Source organism: Spermophilus citellus (genome assembly GCF_964194105.1).
Source record: "Spermophilus citellus genome assembly, chromosome: 6".
In the NCBI taxonomy this organism is placed as follows: domain Eukaryota; kingdom Metazoa; phylum Chordata; class Mammalia; order Rodentia; family Sciuridae; genus Spermophilus; species Spermophilus citellus.
In genome coordinates, this window is record NC_138187.1 from 155,209,941 (window position 1) to 155,234,744 (window position 24,804).

Sequence of the window (24,804 nt, forward strand, 5' to 3'; positions counted from 1 at the left end):
CTAAAGTTGGCTTTTAAGGGTGTTTTTAATTATGATTTTTAACATTAGCATTGCAATTTACAGAAAACTTTAAAAGAGGTTAAAAAGAAATCTAAGGCTTTTCAATAATGTGCTTAGAAAATAATATTCTGATAACCTGAAACAAATATTAATATTGGACATCTAATCAGAAACTGATTCCAATATAAACATAGCTAAGCATCAAAAATTGGTAGTTCTGAGGGAAGGAATTTATAATTTTTATTATGAGGACTGGGGGTGTAGCTCAGTGGTTGAGCTAAGGCACGCATAAGGCCCTGCATTCGATCCCCAGCACCTAGCATACCTAAGGCCCTGTGTTCAATCCCCAGCACTGGAAAAAATTATAAAGTACGGTACAAGTACGATACAAGTGATGCAGTGGTTTTTTTTTCCTGAAGTATAAAACATATAAAGTCCACATACGTTTCTCAATGACCATATATGTATACTTATTTACCATCACAGCATCAATTTCTAGCATTCCAAATGGCTCCTTCACACTCTTCCGTTATATTACTGCCCCCTTCCTCACAAAATCTGGAGGTTATTACTATTTTCACTTCTGTCATACAGATTAGTTTTAACCATTTTAATATAGATAAAAATTATATAATATATTATCTGCTTTTGCTCATCACTGTGAGATTCATCCACATTGTTGTATATAACAATAATTGATTCTTTGGTTTTCTTGGAATCTATTTCAAATCACAATTTATTTAACTTTTCCACTGGTGAAGAATGATTGTATACAGTTTTTGTCTATACAAATACTGCCATGAACATTCCCATAGTCTTTTGGTGGACATTTATACTCCCTTCTCACAGGTATATAGTATTCCTAGGCATGGAGTTGTTGGTCAGAAAGAAGGCATATGTTTAACTTCAGTGGCTAGAACCAATTTGCCAAAATGTTTATCTATACCTAGTTGGAAATATAATTAAACGATCATGGAGACAGACTGTTCAGAACTTCCAAAAGTCAGAAAAGCACACACAGCCTTCCTTAGAAAATTATCTCGTTGTACACTGATTATGTCCAAATATAATCCTTTATTGCTTTTAATGTAATGAGCAACAAATACCTTCAATGTTATGATAAAGAATCATATCTGAGTCTAAGTCAGACATGCCACAGTCAGTCCAACTGAAGGCATTAAGTAAGGTAAACAAGGCTACCAAAGAGGTCTGGTTCCAGGAAGAAAAGGCAAGCTTGAGCCAGGCTTGTGGCAGCAGTAGGTAGAGTCTCCAAAAAATAGCTCAGTAGAAGAGGTGATAAAGGCTTCTGAAGCATTTGGTTCCTGGAAATACAGGGATTACCTTATTATCCTTATTCATGGCACTGAAATTCCTACATCTCAAACAGTCTTTAACAAGCAGTACTCACATTAATCAAATGAAAGTAAAGGACTCTGCTCACATATTTGCATTTGATTTGAAAATACAGTTGACCCTTGAACAACATGAAAGTTAGGGGAACCAATCCCTACACAGTGGAAAAATCTACTTACAACTTTTGACTCCCCACCAAACTTAACTACTAATAGTCTGCTGTTGACCAGAAGCCTAATGATAACATAAAAATCAAGCAACACAAACTTTGTGTGTGTATAATATTCAATGAAACATAATTTCTACATTTATATTTTTCAATTTCATAACAGCTTTTAAAAATACAACTATAATACAGTCTATAATTTTTCTGCCATCTAAAAATCAACACTTTCATTCTTCTTCTTTCATGATATAGTTCAACTGAAAAAGACTTCTGTCTTTCAAACTATATCTACCTACATGTGTGAATCATACAGGTCACTGACAAACTTGAAGCATGTGAGTAATAATTTCAAATTTCTTTATCTCTCAGACTTCTAGCAACCACCTTTGATATGCAATTCTTCATCTTACCTGTTTGGGAATGACTTGTTATACTTATTATCCATTCCCCAGTACCAGTTCCTATATGTATTAACTGCCACGGGCCATTTAGAAGGTCATAAAGAGTTCACACATGAAAACCATAAAGACATCAATCTGAAAAGGCTGTTTTTTATATTTGTTCAGTTATTTATGCTTATTCTGGTTCACTGCATTATGAGTTTGGTGGGTTCTTTGTAATTCATTTATTAAACAATACTTACTGGGGCTGGAGTTGTAGCTCAATGGTAGAGTGCTTGCCTAGCATGTGTGATGCACTGAGTCTGAGCCTCAACATCACATAAGATACATAAAATAAAGGTATTGTGTCCATCTACAACTTAAAAAAAAATTTTAAATACTTATTGAACACACACTACCTTGTATTAAACTGGCTGAACTTTTTGCTCTGTTATTTTTGGACAACTTCTATAATTTTACAGGGTTGCTTTAAACTTTCATTTTTTTAAAATTTTTTATTTGTTTTAATTAGTTACACAAGACAGTACAATGATCTTGACATATCATACATTTGAATTAAATGGGATATAATTTCTCAGTTTTCTGAGTGTACAGGTTGCAGAATCACATTAGTCATGCAGTCACGTATATACACAAGGCAATAATAATGTCTATTTCTTTTTTTTTTTTAATATTTATTTTTTAGTTCTCGGCAGACACAACATCTTTGTTGGTATGTGGTGCTGAGGATCGAACCCGGGCCGCACGCATGCCAGGCGAGCGTGCTACTGCTTGAGCCACATCCCCAGCCCCAATAATGTCTATTTCATTCTTCCTTTCTCCCCATCCATTCCCCTCCCCTCCCATCACTTCTCTCTACCCAATCTAAGGTGACGCTATTCTTTTCTTTTTCTCACATCTTCATACATGTATTTTGCATAACGATGAGGGTCTCCTTCCACCATCCATGCAAACTTTCATTCTTAAATTTTCATTTAAATACATTATTTTCCAAAAAGCATACCATCTCTTCATGTACTAGAAATGCTTGAAGTCTAGATGAAGGAACCTCAGAAACTTTATACACTATCTCGATTTATACTACATTATGAATATTAAGTGGAATAAAAATTTAAAAAACACTAATCAGGCCAAAACATTCATTCAATGACCATTTTGTGAAAGGATCTGCAGTACTCCTGAAATGGTGCCAAGGATTAAAGATAAAAACAACACATTTTTATATTCGTTCAATGTCAGTTTGTTAGGGAAATAGACATGGATGTAGACAGCTACTATGGTGCATTGGTTAGTGCAAAAATGTTAAGTACATACAGAATACAAATAGAAATCATGACTAAGGTCTGAGGGAATGGGAAAGTAGAAAAAGGATGCTCTTTACAGAAAAAAAAAGGACAAGGGCTTTTAGGTCAAGGGGACAGAATTTGAGGGTAAAAGAAAAGTCATTTCAGTATGGGCAAAGATAAAATGCAATGTAGGAACTAGGTAAGAGTCTGGAGTATATGAAGAGTCTCCCATTGGAGACAGCAATGTAGAAAGAGATCAACAGAAAACAGTCTTTTTAAACAAAAAGGTGATACTAAAAAGTTTAAGTAGGCTAATCATGTGACCCTGTTTGTAAAAAAAAAAAAAACAAAAAAAAAACATATCATACAATTTTAGAAAGTTGCTTTTGGTTTTTTTTTTTTTTTTTTGTACCAAGTATTGAACCTGGGTGCTTAACTACTGATCCAAATCTCCAGTCCTTTTTTTATATTTTACTTAGAGAGAGGGTCTCGCTGAGTTCTTAGGACCTCACTGAATTGCTGAGGCTGGCTTTGAACTCACAATCCTCCTGCCTCAGCCTCCAGAGCTGCTGGGATAACAGGTGTGTGCCACCACAATTGCCTTAAGAAAGCTCTTTCTTCCAACAGTTAAAAAATTAGACTAGCAAAGGATATGAATCAATGAAAGAAGCTATGACATTAAAACTGAAATATTGAGAAAGTTTACTAAAAAAGAACAGTCAGTGATCCCATTACTGGCTTCAAAATATATCACAGATGTGAAGTCAAGCCTCTATAAATACATAATTATAACCAGGATAATAAAATTCAAATTTGAACATTTAGCAGAAAACTGCAAATTATAAAGTATAAATTTATATGCTGCAAATTATATTTTTACATAATATACATTAAATGAATATGTTATAAATTATAAAGAGGTAAGTGGTTAGTGAAGAAATACAAGTCTACAGCAATCCAATGGTAAAGAAGTAGAGATGTTTTCCCCCCCCAACAAGTTTCATGATGTTGAAAATACAAAGTAACCTGACTTATGACTGTTTTTGGCTTTTAAATAAAGCATTCAGGAAAGAAGCCACTTTATAAAAAGTTCTTTAGGATATGGTAGGGCCTGTTAATTCACACAAGCTGATGTGAAAACGTAAACAAAGTGTTCAATTAGTGCCTAAACAACAGAAAATATACTCTATATAACTGCATTTAATTAATTGCTTAATAAGTAGAAATAGTACTAAATAGAAATTCTCCTTTTCCTTTCTTTATGATGAATATATGGCAAATACTAGCTATGTTCAAGGAGTGAATTTGGAAGCCTTTACAAAGTCCTGTTATGAAATATCATTATGTTTATTTTCTGGATAAAAACACATGCTAATTGCAACTGCAATTAAAATGGCAAATGAATTTTATACATTAATTGAAAAAAAAACTCAAGATACTTATAAATTGCCTTTATTCTTTCTGTACAGAACATAGAATAGATTTCCTCAAGTCTTAAAATCCTAAATGTATAGATCTTCACATCTTTAATGTTGTATGGAGCTGTAGTTCCTTCATTTTTATCACTGTAAAATCTATTCCAGTATATGAATTTGCTGATATTTATTTAACCAATTTACTGATAAGGACATTTGAGTTATCCCTAGTTTTCTGCTAGTGTAAACAATGTTCCTATGAACTTTATCATATGTCTCTGAGTATACTTATTCAAGAATTTTTCTAGGGTAAATACGTAGAATAAGAATTGCTGGGTCACAAGCTAAAAACATGTTTAGCAGGTAACATCACAGTATTTTTCAAAGGGCTTGTCCCAATTTACAGTCCCAAATATAATGAGAATTCCTATTGTTCTATATAATTCCTTTGACACTAATGTCAATTTTCTAGACATCTATTCACCCAATGGTCTGTGGTAGTATTTCTTTGTGGTTTTAAGTTATGGGTTTGTTTGTTTTGTTTTGTTTTGTTTTGTTTGGCAGGGGTGTGCAGGAGATCAACCCCAGGGCCTTGTGCATGCAAGGCAAGCACTCTACCAACTTGGCTATCTCCTCAGCCCTTGGATTTAAGTTATGTTTTCCGGATTATTAATAAGGTTGAACATCATTTGATAAAGTTATTAGTAAATTATATTTCCTCTTATCCCCTCTTACATGCAGTACCATTTGAAGTTATTTATTTATTTTCTACTGAATGGTATGTCTTTATATTATTATCTCACATGAGGTCTTTATTCTAGACTTTTTTTCTTGTTTTTTTTCTCTTTTTGGTACCGGGTATTGAACCCAGGCATGCTTAGTCACCGAGTCACATCTCCAGCCCTTTTTATTTTTATTTTTGAGACAGAGTCTTGCTAAGTTGCTAAGGTTGGCCTTGAATTTGAAATCCTCAGCCTCCCTAGTCTGTGGGATTACAGGTGTGTTCTACCGTGCCCAATTTATACTAGATTTTAATCCTTTGTTTTCACACATTGCAAATAGCTTCTCACTTTGCAGCTTGACTTTTCCCTCTCTTTATAGTATTATAGATATTTTTAACATGTTTTTAATGAGTGTGAATGTTCTAAAAATTTGCAAGTAGATCTTTAGGCATATGTGATATGATACCATTGGCAAGTATTTATGTATTTTTTAAAACACCGTAAATGATAAACTTTTAAGGATTTAATATTCTTTTTTCTTATATTGAAAGCTTAAAATATTCTATATATTCTCTTTGTTCATTTATATTTTTTTCACTTGATATCAATATATAGTCATATTGATCTCCTCAAATATATATGAGATCTAGAATTCTCTTAAGTCTTTTGTCCTGGGGTAGTGGATTTACATCTTTAAGATTATATGGAATCCAAAGATTTATGTAAGTTTATCAGTATTGATAATATATAAGAATATAAAAATACATATCATATATATAGTATATATAAATAGTATGTATAGATAGAAAATTATTAATACCATTTAGTGGGTTTTGATCATAATAATAGCCTTGGGATTATGGATCCAAGGTCTTTAATTCAGAGTTCATCATAATTTGTTTTTATCTGGACATACAAGAGTAACATTTTTTAAACTATGTCTAGAAAATAATGTGTAATTTGATGAGTCATTTTGTTTAGTCCTGATGTCATAAAAAAAGATTCATTTTCTCCAGCAGTATATTTGAGAGGAAAAATGTCAAGTGTGTTAGAGGAAAATAATCCATTCTTACATATACTGTTTCTTTTTAATTCTCACAGCATTCTATGAAGTAGGCTTCATAAATTAAGTTCATTTCCAAAGCCACACAAGAATACTATAGCAATAGTTATTCAGCAGTAGAATATTTAGCAAAATATAAAGCAACAATTCAAATACAAGCCAGTAACTATTAACCCTTGTAATAATTCATACTGTACATTATTTAAAAGACCACTTACAATTAGCTGCACAAATGCAGTTAATTAAATAATAAATATTTAATGATCTTCTACTACTGGCAAATTGTAAGTATTCTGGATTGTAAAATAGAATATAAGTTTTAAAGTCAGAAAAAGCTGAAATCTACCCAGTTCCAATCACATTTGTCTATTCTACTGCCCCTACACAAATCACTCAATATCTCTTAGTCTTTTTTTTGATGGGGATTGAACCGAGGGCCTTGTGCATGTGAGGCAAGCATTCTCCCAACTGGGCTCTATCCCCAGCCCTCTTAGCCTTACCTTAAATTAAAAAATAGGACTATAGTGTAAATGCATTTCGCATGTGTATCTGCGGTAGAATGGGAAAAAGAATTGCTAGGTTTTAAAGTAAATGAATAGCCCGGCATGGTGGTACACGATTGTAATACCTGTCTCAAAAACTTAAAAGGGTTGGGGATGTAGCTCAGAGGTAAAGCATCTCTGGGTTTAATCCCCAGCACCCCAAAAAATAATAAGAAGAAAAAACTGAGTAAAGCAAAAATTATATATAAAATTGTCTCTTCATACCTGTGGGATATATACATCAGTGGAATCAACCAACAAAACACCAAAAATGCAGTAAGGCCTATGATGGTTGCATCTGCAAGTAATCCAGAGATCATTTAAAGTACACAAGAAGGTATATAGAGGTTATATGAAAATACTACACAACTTTATATAACAGATTTGAGCATCCAAGGATTTTAGTAACCAATCTTCCATGGATACTGAGGGACAATTGTAGTCAAAATTAACTTTGAAAATTCTTTTTTTTTTTTAAAGTGAGTGAGAGAGGAGAGAGAGAGAGAATTTTTAATATTTATTTTTTAGTTCTCAGCGGACACAACATCTTTGTTGGTATGTGGTGCTGAGGATCGAACCCGGGCCGCACGCATGCCAGGCGAGCGCGCTACTGCTTGAGCCACATCCCCAGCCCTGAAAATTCTTAAATCACTCAAACTATCATTTCAAAATGCCTTCTTTTAAAGAATTCTATACAACTGGTTTTATTATTCATTATTTTTATAAGGCAGGTTAAGCAGTAAAAACACTTGGCAGGGCATGCTTAACCCAAAGTATTCATATTTAAAACTGAAAATCATCTACATGGGACAATGTAGTTCTCAGGTATAAGGAAACAGAAAAAGTACTTTCCTCTCAAAAAAAATATTTAAATCAAAGTAACATAACTACCTGTCTTAGCTCCTAAGAAGGGGTGATGAGGGAGGGGCAAAAAAATTTTAAAAATGAAAGAAAATTTTCAAAATAAAGGTTAAAGAATTTTCAAACAATTGTTTTATAAAGTATAATGTCATAAAGCCATGCCTTTAACATTTCAACAATGCAGATTATTAAGTCCTATTCCTTTAATTATAAAAAATTCACTAAATTATAAACAAAAGTAATTCATTTTATTCTTATCAGGCTTTTCCAACAAATAAACTTCTAATCAGAAAAAAAAGGGCAGAAAAAGAGGAATTACTTGTGGTATTTATTGTGGTCTTTAACATTCATTTAATAACATGATGTGCATTTATTCCATGAACATTTTTAAAGAACATTATATTGTTGGTAGATGGAGTTAAAATACACCAGAAGACCATCAATCTGTTTGTGAAGGAGAATCAATATTCATAACTGCCAAATGAATCCAAACCAAACTTGTCACAGCAGAGTAACCTGAAATTGCTGGGTTATAAACCCCTCAAATGTGATCTAAATTTAAATATAGCTTTTCATGGGCTTCCTATTTAGCTATAGAAATTTGACCCTTTTAAGGGCCTTTATTTCTTTTTTTTTTTTTAAACATTTATTTAATTATTTATTTAGTTTTCGGCAGACACAACATCTTTGTTTGTATGTGGCGTTGAGGATCGAACCCGGGCCGCACGAATGCCAGGCAAGCATGCTACCACTTGAGCCACATCCCCAGCCCGGGGCCTTTATTTCTTTAAAAAATAATTTCCCTGATTCTCCAGTTGTGACTCAGTCTGGCTATGTCTATCTGCCTTCGGCCAGGGATCAGCTTCTCTGTGGGAACTGGAAATGTGCACATACCCAAGAAGTGATGCAAGATCTGAACTTTCCACAAAGGCAATGCCAGCATCCTAGCCTTCAGACTTTTGTACTACTTCCTAAACCAGTCACAAGGAGCTGGAATGCAAAGGAAATAGTTGTGCAGCCTCAGAGAGGGGAGTACTGCAAATTAAACATTCATTTGCCTACTTAGAATCACATTAACAGCAGTAGTTTTTAGGCCTCTAAATTTCTTACCATTTTCTCCTCTTGTGAATTCACTTCTAACTTTGGAAGCTAAATGTGTTCATTTGTTGACGGGCTGCTTAAGCTATGGTCATGCATATAGTGCTGGTTTTATTATATTACATGTAGTTCACATTAACATAGATGTGTCATATATAACAGCTCTCTGAAACAGACTGTCTCAAAATAGATTTCAAAAGCATTCTGCATTTGAATATTTTTAGATTTAAAATAATTTATGTAACTTTTAAAATTTCTTACATACTTCTACTACACTTTCTACTTAATGCATTTTACTTAGTATTTTAAGGTATTTCTGACATACTCACAAAATTACAATCTCATGTTTAATTAAGCTCCCTTCTGCTCCTCACAGTGCCTAGCAGAATATACAGTACACTATCATCAAATACTTACTGAAATAAGTTGAAGGAGTATGGATAGGATACCAGATCTTTGCAGTGACGGGGAAGGAAGAATGGGGGAAAAAACACCGCACAAAGTACCTTAAAAGTCTGGAGGCATTATTTTCAGTTCCCTTTTTGATTCCTACTTGCTACTGCCTCACTACTAAAAACTACTTAAACCAGTGATGCTAAAAAGTTATCTCAATTAGTTTGAGGTTTTGTGTCCATATACTTTCCCACCACCAAATCTATGTTTTACAGTTATAAAATGTATGCATGTTTCTCTTTCCATAAAAGATACGTTATATAAAAATTTGATTCACATAAAACCAATCTCAGAGACTGAGAAATAAATGGTTTTCTTTCAGCAAAATGAAGTTGTTCTTTATCCAGTGTGTGTACATTAAAGCCTTCGGATTTTGCTGTAACTTATTCATTTCTTATATCACTGAATAAACAGATATTTACTTAGTGTCTACTATGTGCCACAAGCTTCCCTAGATCTTTGGCTCTTAAGGACTATTTTAAATCCTCTTTAGATGAACATAATGAATTGATATAATAATTGATGGAATGGATGTTCCTTTGGAATGCAGCAAGAGCACAGGGGATGGATTACTCAAGTTAGTTTGGGAAAGATAATACTTGAACTAAGAACAGGCAGGAAGCAATTTATACTGAGCAAAGGCTAACATGTAAATAGTAAAAAAGAAAATTTTATTTCAAATAATTTCTACTGAAATCAGTGCTCTTCCAAATTTGGTTTACCACCCTATTGTAGGCCACAAACAATTATTAGGCTATCTCAAAGATAAATGAAAAAATAAAGAATAAAGTATTTAGAAACCTTTATACCAATGTGACAGAGTTGAATCCAATTTTTAAAAGCCTACTTTTAGTGTTTTTAATTTGCTTCATTTAGATATTAATTTTTATTGTACTTTAAAAAAATATTGGTTCCCAGGGGCTGGAGTTGTGGCTCAGTGGTAGAGCTCTTGCCTAGGATGTGCAAGGCCCTGGGTTCGATCCTCAGAACCACATTAAAATAAAGGTATTGTGTCCAAGTACAACTAAAAAAAATAAATATTTTATATATATATATATATATATATATATATATATATATTCCCAAAAGATTGAGAATTTGATCAAACACCAGTAGTTTGTGAAGGCTAAGTGGATTTAATTCTGACTATATCTCTCAAATTGTTCCTGTCCTTAAACTTCTTTTTAGAACTAGAGTGTATACTTTTTTTTTAACATATCTCATTCAACTTTTTTATTACGACATGTCATTGTTCCATACCAAGAACCATGATTTCTTGAAATAGAATTGCAAATAACAAAACATTTGGAGTTTGGAAAAATAATTATGCATTAGCATGCATATTTACAAGTTCATTAATTAGATTCTCATTTTCAAAGTTTTATAAAACTCCTTTAGAAATTAAGGAGCAGAAATATGGAAGAAAGGGGCAAGAGACTTTCCACTAAAAGGTGAATTGTAAGCTAGGAACAAGCACAAATATTTTGTGACAAACATGGAGGGTAAATACTTGGGAATGACATTGGCCAAAATATATCATTATATTGTGTGTGTATACATATGGAAAAACTCCTATTATGTGCAATGACTATGCAACTTTAAAAATATGGAATATCACCTTATATACATTCAAACAATTATAATAATGGCATCTTCAATAAGATTCTCCTGAAAAACTAATAATATGTAGTGGGGGATGTGAGAAAAAGAAACAGAAAGGAGGGTATTTTATGTAATTGGCTCACACAATATAAAGGGGCTGGCACTTTTGAAATCTGCACTGCAGGATGGTAGGCAGCAGATCCAAGGAAGAGTTGATGTCTCAAGTCTAGAGGTGCAGACAGAATACCATCTACCTGGGGGACTTCATTCTTCTATCTTAAGGTCTTCAACTGATTGCAAGAGTCTCAGACTGCTTAGCTGGCGTATGATTGCAGCAAGAGTACTGTCGGTTACACCAAGTTCACTGGTAATTCTCTCCGGCAGAGCTTCCCGGCACAAGTCCCGGGTTCAATGTTCCTCTTCACTAAAGGCATGGCTCACAATCATGTAATTGTTGACTTACAGGTTGCAGAGATTCCCTCAGTTAGCAGCAACACTTTGGCTCAGATATCGGTAGTAACAGCAACCAAAATTAAAACGGTCCGCGGTCCCACCCCCGGCACCAGAGCTGCGCTCGGAGCTCCATCGTCTCGCAGCGCCCACAACTAGAGTAAGTATTCTAAGAGGCTTTTCCACTGACTTCAGAAAGAACTGTACCATGTAGATTATAGTATGACTCATTTTAATTAAAGATCTTACTAACACCCTGCTATGTTGACCTAAACCTTAAGCATCTCAGTGAACTAAACAGTAACTGGTTTACATTCTTTGGTACATATTGTCAAAAGCAGCAGCAAATAGATGATAATAGAATACTATTTAACTTAATTTTTCTGGATTTAAAGCCACTGATCCTTACCATTCTTTTGTGATGCAGACCCTGCACTTCTTTGGAATCATCTTTATTTAAAGAATTCAAATGTGTGTAAGAAATAACACTTTGATTCACGTATAAATTCAAATAAAAATAGGCCTTCACCATCTAAAAATTTATGTTCTAAAATGGAAAACTCAGTGAACGCTCATTCCTGATATAAGTGGGGGATTTTCTTCCATACTGTGAAACTACAGCAAACTTTAATACACACAAGATCATATATCAAAGAAGGGCCTACCAATTCAAGAAATAAAAACCTCAAGTCAGGCCTGGGGTTATACCTCAGCGGTAGAGCACTTGCCTAGCATGTGTGAGGCACTGGGCTTGATCCTTAGCACCACATAATAAAATAAAGGTATTGTGTCCATCTTACAACTATTAAAAAAAATTAAATTCTTAAGTCATCATCTTTCACCAAAGAAATTAGATCATGTACTACTACTTCTTTACTTTGCACATAGTTCATTCCAACTAAAAATATATTCTTTCCTGTCAGTATTATTAGTAGCTGTTTTCCTTTTAAATTTCAATGAATCAGGGCACCAATACAATTTATAAAGTATAACACCATTTAGTAGGAATAATGATTGATACATAAGGTAAAACAATGAATATATAAGCAGGTAACCTCAGAGAGTTACCATATGGCCCAGATGTTGCACTCACAGGCAGAGTGAATTCAAGGTATACCCAAGAGAATTCAAAATATGAACATTTGTGAACAAGTTTGTTGTTGACACATATCAGCATTACTCATGCCAGTCAAAATATAGAAACAGGTCAAATGGAGTATAAATTTTCAAGAGTTTTTAATTATCTTCTGTATTTCAAAAGTATCTGTCATGATATTTCCTTTTGCATCTCAAATTTTAGTAATTTGAGTTTTCTCTCTCCTCTTCATTAGAGTGGCTAAAGGTTTATCAATTTTATTTATTTTTAAAAAGAACCAAGTTTTTGTCAATTTTTTGAATTGTTTCCTTTTGTTTCAATTTCATTGATTTCAGCCCTGATCTTAATTATTTCCTGTCTTCTATTACTTTTGGTGTGGGCTTGTTTTTTTCCTAGGGCTTTGAGATGTTGTGTGAGGTTGTATATTTGTTGACTTTTTCTTTTAAAGAATGAGTTCAATGCAATGAACTTTCCTCTTAGCATTGCCTTCAGTGTCCCATAGGTTTTTATATTTTGTATCAGAGTATTATTTCCTCTCAGGATTTTTTTTTATCTCCTCCCCATATCTTCTGTTATGCATGCATCATTCAATAGTTTATTGTTTAGTTTCCAGGTATTGGCATAGCTTCTATTTTTTACTTTATCACCGATTTCTAATTTCATTCTATTATAGTCTAACAGAATGTATGGTAGTATCTCTTTTTTTTTTTTTTTTGTATTTGCTAAGAGTTGCTTTGTGACATAACATATGGTCTATTTTAGAGAAGGATCAGTGTGCTGTGGAGAAAAAAGTATATTCACTCACTGATAAATGGAATAGTCCATACATGTCAGTTAAGTCTACATTACTGATTGTTTAGTTTTTCTTATTTAGTTTTTCTTTGGAAGATCTATCTAGTGTTGAGACAGGTGTGTTAAAGTCACCCAGTACTATTATGTTGTGATAGTTAAAATTTTTGAGCATGTACCTCTTATAAGTTCATTTAAAAATTAAATATATGGACTACTGTATAGTGCTGTATATAACTTATCTGAAACTCTTTCGATCAGAAGTGTTTCAAATTTTTATTTTTTTCAGATTTTTGGAATATTTGCATAGACTTTATTTACCATTTAAGCATCCCTAATTCACAATCCTAAAAGTTTATTTTTGGATTTTGCAGCATTTCAGACTTTAGATTTTCAAATTAGGGATATTAAATCTGTATACAATATAAAGCACAGAGATATAAATTTCAGGATGTTTAAAAACATTAATAAACATGCTAACACTTTTATCCCAAACCACCAGGGATACACAGAACGTTTTTGAGACAAATGGTGTCAATTACACTCACAGAAAGGAAATTAGAATCTAGTATTGACTTGGTTGCTCATTTACAGTGAGACTTTGGAACCACTGGGGTTGTTTATGACACAATCATGTTATTTACAAGCTGTGTATAATCACCCCAATATATAACGTAACAGAAATGTTATGATCTTTGTGGAAAAGTAAAAACTCTAAAGCTTCCAGAAAAAATATATTAATTAAATTCATGACACTATTAAGAAATATGACCTTAAGACAAATAACTTAGGATAAATTCTCTGGTTCTCTCTTATCTGGGACTTGAATTCAAAAAAGAATAAATAGATGTCAGTAATTCTATCACTTCCCAAAAAATCCCATAACTGACCCCACTACTGAACCATGTTGGTGAGATTTCCATCACTATATATACACCTGAGATAAAAGGAGAAAAGGTTCATACTGACTCACAGTTTCAGCAGTTGCAGTCCATTGTCCCCAAGACACACTGCTTTGGGCCTGTGGCAGCACAGTTTATCATGGTGGGAGCACAAAGCAAAGAAGACTGTTCGCCTCATAGCAGCCAGGAAGCAGAGAGAGAAAGGGGGGAGAAGAGGGAGGAAGGAACTGGGGTCCCAATATCTCCTTCAAGGGCACACCACCAATGACCTATCTTTCTCCAACTAGGCCCTACCTCTGAAAGGCTTACCATCTCCCAGTAGGGCCACAGACTGCAAACTAAGGCTTTAGCACTTGGGCCTTTGGGAGTCATTAGGCAAACCATAGCATGGAGCAAGAATTGGTTATTATATTCTCACATGAGTATCAATTTTTATTAAAAATACCAATGAATATAAGAACTATAATTATGGCTACAGCTAAAAGTATTTATGCCATAATGATGTAGCCATATAACAGTGATTTGGGAGAATAATATCAATCTCTGACATGTAGTAACTGATGGTTGAAAATGATAGAGCTGCTATCTTTGTAATCATTCCAGATATTACAAAGGAAATATAAATCAACATTTAAAGTGCCTTGATAATTGCTTTGGTCATTTGTCTTTATCTTGGATGCTTCTACCTACCATATAGGTGTCAATTTCATAACTGATACCAGTGAATATGACTATGTTAACCAAACTCAGAGTTCCCATTGAAGAAATAGCACTCAATAGCTCTTTAAAGGTTATAAAACTGAGAAATTAGGTATTTTAAATGACTCTGCAGTTCATCAACCTAGTAAGATACAATTTAGTTCACATGTAGGCTAATATATAGATATCTGCAAATACTGAAAAGTACAATTTGCTATCCAAATAGTAATATTCCATAAATGTTCACTGAATTAAACAGAAATGTAATAAGGAATTCTTTATTTCTAGGTTTTATTTAACATGCTTTCGGTAGAAAATATTTTAAATAATCTGTAAAAATAATGCTACTTTAGTCATACACTTTGGGTGACATAATTAATATAGTGCTAAAAAATGAAACTGTTATCATTCATTTCCTGTCATGACTACGTAACTGACATTGAACTTACCCTCCTGCTATAAACAACTAAAAAAACAGACAAAATATGACAAACTTTTTTCAGGTATTAGATAATGGAGAGCATAGATCTGTGATTCCTAAGAAAAGGAAAACATGCCAATAAAACCTATAATCATCTCAGATTTTTAGAAAGAGACACTTTCTGACTATTGGTATAGGGAGAGGAAACCTAGGCAGTATACAGAGGTCTTAATAAATTTGAGGAGACAGAAGTGAGACTTCAGAGACACTGGTAGAATTTTCAGAATAAGGAACAAGAAAAAAGTGAATTACACAGAGAAAAAGACCCAGAAATCTACCTACATATTCCCTTGGTTAAAATATAATTGAGTACAATAAACTTTCTGACTGCAGGGAAAGAAAACTACTAGGGAGCTATAAACTTCAAATAACTCACTTGGGACTGGAAAAGACTTAAGATCCCTTAAATCAGCCAGACGTGGTGGTTGGTGCACACCTATAATCCCAGCAACTCAGAGGCTGAGGGAGAATTGCAAGTTTTAGGCCAGCCTTAACAATTTAGCAAGAACTTGTTGCAATTATTTTTTTAATTAGCTCAGGGGCAAAGTGCCTCTGGGTTCAATCCCCATACCTACCCCCGCCACGCACACACACAAACACAAAATCCCTCAAATCAAAAATGAAGTGACTTTATTGACCACTCAGAACATTCTGTATCTGTTACGGTTTGAATATGAAGTGTCCCCCCAAAACACATGTGAGACAATGCAAGAAATTTTAGGAGAGAAATGATTGGGTTGTGAGAGCCTTATAACCCCATCAGTGAATTAATCCCTGATGGGATTAACAGAGTGGTGACTAGAGGCGGGTGGAGTGTAGCTGGAGGTAGTAGTTAATTGGGGGCGTGGCTCTGGGGTATATATTTTATATCTGGAGCTGGAATCTCTGTTTCTTGACCACCATCATGTGAGCTGCTTTCCTCTGCCACACACTCTGCCTTGATGTTCTGCCTCACTTGAGCCCCAAGGAATGGAGCCAGCCTTCTCTGGACTAAGAATTCTGAAATCATGAGACCTCAAATAAACTTTTCCTCCCCTACAGTTGTGCTGGTTAGATCCTTTATTCACAGCAGTGAAAAAGCTAAGTAAAACAGCATCTATCCCCCAAAAGGTTACATGTGAGTAGTAAGACTAAATTAGGCATTGAAAAATTGAACATGAAGATATAGAAGAGTACTTCAGATCTACTCTTAATAAAGTTTCAATCAAGACTTAAATTTAACTCTCAGGAAATCTGACATCAATTATAATTAAAGACAGACAACAAATACCAACATCATCATTATAATATCAACAATGTCTATCATTCAATCAAAAACTATAACCCGGGCTGGGATTGTGGCTGAGCGGTAGAGTGCTCACTTAGCACGGGCAGGACCTGGGTTCAATTCTCAACACCACATAAAAATAAAGGCATTGTGTTGTGTCCATCTACAAAAAAGATTCATTCTAATTTTTATTTTATTTTATTTTTTATTAGTTACACATGACAGTACAATGATCTTGACAATTCATGCATTTGAATCAAATGGGGTATAATTTCTCATTTTTCTGATTGTACAGGTTGCAGAATCACATTGGTCATACAGTCACATATATACATACAGCAATAATGATGTTTATTGTATTCTGCTGCCCTTCCTATCCCCCCTTCTCCTCCCCTCACTTCTCTCTACCCAATCTAACGTAACACACTTTTATTTTCCCCCATAACATCATACACGTATTCTGTATAACGATGAGGGACTCCTTCCATCTTCCGTGCAATTCCCCTTCTCCTTCCTTTTCCCTCCCATCTCTCTTTCCTTCTTAAACATCACATTCAGGGGAACAAGTAATAGAATAACTGTTAAATCAATTATTTAATGCTAAGTGAAGTTAGCCAATCCCTAAAAAACAAATGCCGAATGTCTTCTCTGATATTGACTCAAAATGGGATAGGGAGGAAGAGCATGAGAAGAAGATTACCTCTCTTTAAAAAAAAAAAAAATTACAACCCATGTAAATAAGTAGGAAAATATAAACCATAACCAGAAAGAAAATCATTCAGTAGGTACAGTAACAAATGATAGGCATAATGTAAATAGCAAAGACAATAAAATAACTATATAGTTTGAGGATTTAAAAGAAGATATGATAATAACAAAGAAGTGGAATATATTTTTAAAAGAAGTGAAATTTCTAGAACTGAAATATATAGTATCTCTTTTTTTTTTTTTTTTTTTTTTTTTTTTTGATACCAGGATTGAACCCAGGGGGCACTTAACTACTGAGCCACACATCCCCAACCCTTTTTTAATTTATAAGCAAGGTCTTGCTGAGTTGCTTAGGCCCTCACTAAATTGCTAAGGCTGGCTTTGAACTCGTAATCCTCCTTCCTCAGCCTCCCAAGCTTCTGGGATTATACATGTATGCCACCACACCCAGCTATACAGTATGAAAAATTTTACTTCATAGTCAGAACCAGATGACTGCATACCTCAAAAGGAAATGTTGGTGAACATGAAGATATAACAACTAAAAATATGTCGAATGAAAAACAGAGAGGGGTGGTAAAAGGACTGAAACAAAGACCAGTGGTCTGTGGGAGGTTAATGAGCAATCTGGGAAGGAAAGAATAATGAGGGAGGGTAGATGAATATACTAAAAATGAAATGATGAATTGTTTTTAAATATAAACTAAATATTCACAAAACAACAAAGCCCAAGCAAGATGAAACAAAGGAAATCAAAGACACATAATAAGTAAACTGCTAAAAACTAGTTGTGAAGAAAAAATTAAGAAAAACAGAAGAGGGTAAATATCACATGCAGGGGAACAATAGAATAACTGTTGAATCGAGCTTCAAGATGATAGAACACTTTCAATATGCACAAAGGAAAGGATCAAATTCTATACTTAGTAAAAAAAAAATCCTTCAAAAGTTAAAAAGATACTTTTTGAACTACAACTGTAATGCACTAATAAAAATACACAAAAGGTACTTTTTTAAAATCTGAGTAAATTCATTGCCAACAGACTTCCTGGGAAAGCAAAAACAAAAAATAAACAGAAGCAAAAAATAATAGTAATTAAGAGTAGAAATCATGGAACTGAAAACAAAACAACTAGAGAAAAATCAACCAAGATAGAAGCTGGTTCTTTGAATGGAACTACAAATAAATCTCTATCCAGGATAACCAAAATAAGAAGGGAGATATATCTATGTAAATATCAAATTAGGAGGATGTAAGATGGATATATATAGACCTAGATTTATTTATTTATATATATATATAAAAATCTGTCTCTATATAGATATATCTAATAAATGAGAGACAGAAATTGATAGAAAGGAGGGAAGAAAGTCATTTTTTAAAATATTTTTTTTTATTTTTAAGTGGTCACAATATCTTTATTTTTCATTTATGTGGTGCTGAAGATCAAACTCAGTGCCTCAAGCATGCTAGGCAATCAGTCTACTACTGAGCCATAACCTCAGTCTAAAAGTCATCATTATTGATCAAATAGATATATAGAGCTAATAGACGAATGTTACAAACAACTCTTTGCCCACAAAATCGATAAATGAAAAAAAAAACCTAGAAAGACATAATGTACCAAGTCTGCACAAAAAGGAAATAGATAACCTTAATAGCCCTATGATATTTAAAGGCATTGAATAAATAATCAATAATCTTCAAAAAAAAAAAGAGCACCAGGTACAATTTCAATGGTGAATTCTACAAAATATTTAGAAAACAGTAAAAATTATCCATAATATTTATTAGTAGATAACAGAAGCAGAAATATTTTATGAAGCCAGTATCACCTTAATATCAAAACCAGATAGAAAATCTTTAGAGCAACATGTCTCATAAAGATCAACAAAATAATATTCAAATACAATATTTAAAATAAATTTTGTATATCACAACCAAAAGGTATGCAAGATGGGTTCAACATTTGAAATCAATGAATGTAATTCACTATATGAAGATGATGAAGAAGAAAATTATAATATAGTTAGCATGCAAAAAGCTGAAAAAAGTCCAATACCCATTCATAACTTCATATGTTTATTTATTTTTGGTACTGGGGATGGAATCCAAGGACACTTAACCATTAAGCTATATCCCCAACCCTTTTTATTATTTCCATAGAGGGTCTCACTTAATTGCTTAGGTCTTACTAATTTGCTGAGGCTGGCTTTGACCTTCCAAACCTCCTGCCTCAGCCTTCTGCGTAGCTGGGATTACAGGCCTGGGCCACTAGGCCAGCTCCTATTCATAACTTTTCCTTTTTAATAATTCATGATTGTTTTATCATTTACTTTTTTTTTTTTTTTAACATACTAGGGATTGAACCCAGAGGTGCTCAACCACTGAGCCACATGACCAGTCCTTTCCATTCCCAATATTGAGACAGGGCCTCACCATATTGCCTAGGGCCTGAATTGGTGAAGTTGGCCTCAAACCCACAATCCTCTTGCCTCAGTCTCCCAAGTTACTAAGATTACAGGCATGTACCACATGCCTGGCAGTAAATGTTGTTTAGATGATAGTTTGTAAATGGTTTTCTTTGGGGCCAAAATAGAGAAGAGTTGTGACAGTCTGTCCAGGTGTGCTGGCAGATATCAGTCTTCTCCTAAGGTAGGAGCTGAGTTGGTGAGAGCTTGGAGGCATTTCTTCTTTGGCAGGTCTAGATTTGGAGCAGATAAGGGAAGTTTACAGAATGTCTCTCCTGCACCAGGAGGGAGAGGAAGTAAGAGGGACCTTGATTCTGAAGCAGGGCCTTTTAAATGATTCATTATGGGGCGGGGGTAGGAGAGATGAAGAGGGAATAGAAGCTCTGTGGTAGAACCCTTGCTTAGCATGCAGGAGGCCCTGGGTCCAATTCCCAGCACCTGAGGAGAAAAATGACAACAAAAATACCCCTTAAAAAGCCCCAATTGGAGTGAGTCATGCTGGTACATGCCTGCAATCCCAGTGCCTCAGGAGCCTGTGGAGGAAGAGTCAATGGATACTATTCAGCAGTAGAAAGGAATGAGCTATTAACTAACAAAGACATAGATCTAAAGTATATAATACTAAATGAAAGAAGCCAGTTTGAGAAGAATACACACACACACACACACACACACACACACACAATGATAGCAATTAGATTCTAGAAAAAAGCAAAACTATAGAAAGTAAACAGATCAGGGGCAGAATGTGACAAAACGATCTATCTCCAATGGAAGTGTGTGGAATAGTCTCACTCAAAGCAGTGAGGGGAAAAGGTTCTATCCTAAGAAGTTCTGGAAATGAATGCAGTCTATAAGACTAGAAGTAAATTATATATGCAAGTACCATACTCTAGTGATGGAGTTATTTCCCACAGGATTATGAATTAACAATTCTGAAACCACTACATATAATGAAATTTTAAAAACTAAGTAAATGTGTGTTGGAGGGTGGGAACCAGGTTCCTCATTGTTGAAGTGGAAGTTATCAAAGAAAGCCAGGAGAATGATATGTGTGGTAACAGATTACTGTTGGAGACATTGATATAAACTCATGTTTAGTTTATTCAGAAACAGATGGTTACATACAAAAATATTTACTAATATGTGTACATAAAAGAGCTCAGTGTACACACATTTATTTCCTTGCTCTATTAGCTGAGAGACTAGAAGCAACAATGCCCTAGTATAAACAAACATGCCTACTGCCCAGATTCTGATTTTATACAATTCTCCAATATAAGGAACCAGAGCTCTTTAGAGAAAATGCTGATTCTAGAACTGGGGCAAGAAATATATAAGATGGAAATACATAAGATGGGTAGGTAATGCTGATGTTGGCAGCACATACACTAAAATTAGAAAAATACAGAGAAGATTGGCATGGCCTCTGCACAAGGATGACACAAAAATTCCTAAAACATCTGTATTTTTTTAGAAGAAAGGATCCTGAAACCTTTTACCATATACAAATGATAAATGTATGAGGCGATATAATGCTTAACCTGACTAACATTATGTAGGTAAATATGTACTGAAATATGGCATGGTACCCCATTAATAGATACGATGTTTATGTTTTTATATATCAGCTAAACTAAAAATAAAAAAGATGGGCCTAGAAGATCTTTTAGCACTAGAAAGGACACGTTCAAACAAAAGCACAATGACAGAGTATGTCTAAGGAACAAAGATACAACTGAAAGAACTCCTAATGGTCAAAGATAGGACAATGTGAGTATAACAAAATATATAAAGTACTGTTGGGTAATAAATCAAAGTATAAGATAAATATCCACGAATACATAGTGATAAATAAATAACACAAACACACAGGACTGGGATGGGATATACAAATCTCTTGTGCGGTACAATTTCAAATAATCTGTGCATCTATTCTACCATGAAGGAAGTAGAACATATCTTCTCACTACTTCCACAGTGATTGCCTTCCAAGGAGTGGATGGAAACTCGCTATACTATATCTTGATAATTTTCCTATAAATTTCAAATTATTCTATTATTAACTACTTATTATAAGAGTAATAAAAGCATTAGAAACACAAAATTCTGGTTCTTTGAAAAGATAAATAAAATTGAAAAACCTCTAACCAGATGCATCAAGAAAAAACAATGAGAGAAGCTACAAATTAGCAGTATCATAAATGGTGATGTTACTACAAATTCTATAGATACTAAAAGGATAATATTATGAACAGCATTGTCACTAAATCCAGTGATGTAAAAGGAACATCTATTTCTTTTGATACTAAAATGGCAAGAGGATTAGAATTATGTGGTTTCTTCCTTTCAGCTACAACTAATGTCTTTGTATACAGAGTAAATCATGTTTCTTTCCTATTGTATCTTTTAAGGATAATTTTATTATGTTTGTGTAGTAACATTTCAGGTACTTTTAGCTGAGAAGCTAATTTTAAAATGTGGGTAGGGTAGCAATGGCATCTTCTTTTCCTCTTCCTTCCCAATAATTTTTTTTTTTTTTTGGTGGGGAGGTCCCAGATAATTTTGTAAAAGTGGGAAAGGGAAAGAATTATTTCTCAAATGAATACTATATTGTCTTTCTTATATGTTCCTTCTACCTGATTCAACTTTGACTTTACAGACATTAAAAGATAAATACCATTAAGATAACTCAAAACATTTCAGTAAAATACATGGTTGTTATGGTTTAGATGTGGTATTACCCCAAAAGCTCATACGTGAGACAATGAAAGAAGGTCTGGAGGAGAAATGATCGGGCTATAGCCTTAACCTAATGGGATTAACTGAGTGGTAACTGGAGGCAGGTGGGGTGTGGCTGGAAGAGTTGGGACACTGAGGGCATGGCTCTGGGGTATATATTTGTATCTGATGAATGGAGTCTCAGCTTCCGGATCATCGTGTGAGCCATTTCCCTCTGCCACACTTTTCCACCATGATGTTCTGCCTCACTTGAAGCCCCAGCTAAGACCTCTGAAACCCTGTGAGACCTCTACAACTTCTCTACAATTGTTCTGATTGGGTCCTTTAGTCAGAGCAATGAAAAAGCTGACTATAACAGTGATTTATATGAATGATTATAAATTTATGGAAAATATTTAATGTGGCACCCTTTATGTCTCAAAAATACATATATAATACTTGCATTTTACTTCAGATTACGGCACCCAGATTAATATTTCATAATCAAACTGAAAAATTCCAGGAACTGACCACTTAACTCTATATTCTGAAGCTCTCTCCCCTTATTTATAGCAACAACTTTATAAACACTGATTGTACATAGGATATTTAGCTTTTTTTTTAACCCCAGAAAATTGTAGTTATTCTGTCATGTGAATAAGAGATTGCTATTACCTACACTAGTAACTTTGTTGGACTGTTTGTGTGCAGTGATGTGGTCATTAGTTGTGTGAGTAAGGGTGGGAAAAACAGATAAACAGTTGCAGGACACTTGTCTGAATACAATTCCCCCTACGATGTGGTAGCTGTTTTTATCACTTCTACATGCTGGGGGTCTTCTTGAGAGTGACAAAAACACAGAGTGCCACTCTTTTTGACAAAACCCGAGTTACCATTTTAATAATACTTTTTGTTTTCCTTACCCCATCTCCAACATGGCTGAATCAGCTGGTCTCAATTTCAACCTTAAAGTTTCTTTCTTCCTCCTTCCCCAACTTCCCTCATTCTGTGTCCTCACTTCCTTCTCTTCTAGCTCTTTCTGTCCAAGTTAAAGAAGTGTAACTTTTTTTTTAACACCTAATAAAGAAAATGAACACTGTAGAAAGGGCACAGTCTTTAGAATTAGACTCATCTGAGTATGAATTCTGGCTTTATCAAAGAAAAGTTGCATTGCTTTTATGTGCCTCAGCCAGTGGTGTGTCAGAACCAGCTCACACTGGCTGGATGGCCCACTGTGCCAATCTCCTAAAGAGTCCACTTCACAAATTTCATACTGATAGCTTGAAATCTGCCATTATGGAAGTATTCACACCACAGAAATCAACAAAAGCTAGAAATTAGCACATTTTTACACAAAGAACCAGTTATTAAACATTTACCAATAAAATCACTGGCTTAAGCTTTCACCTCTCTCAAATGGGTTGAAATAACATCAACCCTACAATATTTTAATAATTTCACATAATACCAGTAAAACATCAAGGAAACTGATACATAAAAGGCATTCAGTATGTGGTAAGTAGAAATATTGTTATATTATAAATGGAGTCTGGCTATGTGAAAGTTGAGCATAAAACACCTAACAAGCAAAGAAACCACTAATGTAAAAGTGTAATGAAACGATTGAACTTCATTTTAGTAGAGTTGCTAGATCCTTTAACATTTTTAAATTGAAAGAATTAGTAAATATTCCAAATAAAACCCCTCAATTAATGAGAATTTTTTTTTACATCTCTTTTTTCGAGGTTCCATTTTAATTATGTCTCTTTTTGTGTTCAAGTCATATCCTATAAATTCAAACTTTTTCAGTAGTAGTTTGGAGAGATTTAGAAAGCAACGGGATCTATTAAGAAGTACTATATGGGGCTGGGGATGTGGCTCAAGTGGTAGCGTGCTCGCCTGCCATGCGTGCGGCCCGGGTTCGATCCTCAGCACCACATACAAACAAAGATGTTGTGTCCGCTGATACTTGAAAAATAAATATTTAAAAATTCAAAAAAAAAAAGAAGTACTATAATGGGGCAGTCAAAGATACACATAATGTAGTACAATAGAATAGCCCCCTATTTGCCCCAGTTTCAGTTACCTAGACAGTCAACTGTGGTCTGAAAATATTAAATGGAAATTTTCAGAAAAACACTTTATAATTTTCAAACTGTCTGCTCTTCTGAATAGCATGATACAATCTCATGCCATCTTGTTCCCTTTTAACCAGGATGTAATCATTCTTTTGTCCAGTGTATCCACACTATATAAA

General features: G+C 34.1%; 1 protein-coding gene across 4 annotated transcripts in view; it reads right to left on the minus strand.

Annotated features, from left to right (window-relative positions):
* Positions 1-24,804, minus strand: part of RASAL2 (RAS protein activator like 2) — a 357,274-nt gene that overhangs the window by 250,859 nt on the left and 81,611 nt on the right. The gene's annotated exons all lie outside the window — the stretch shown is intronic.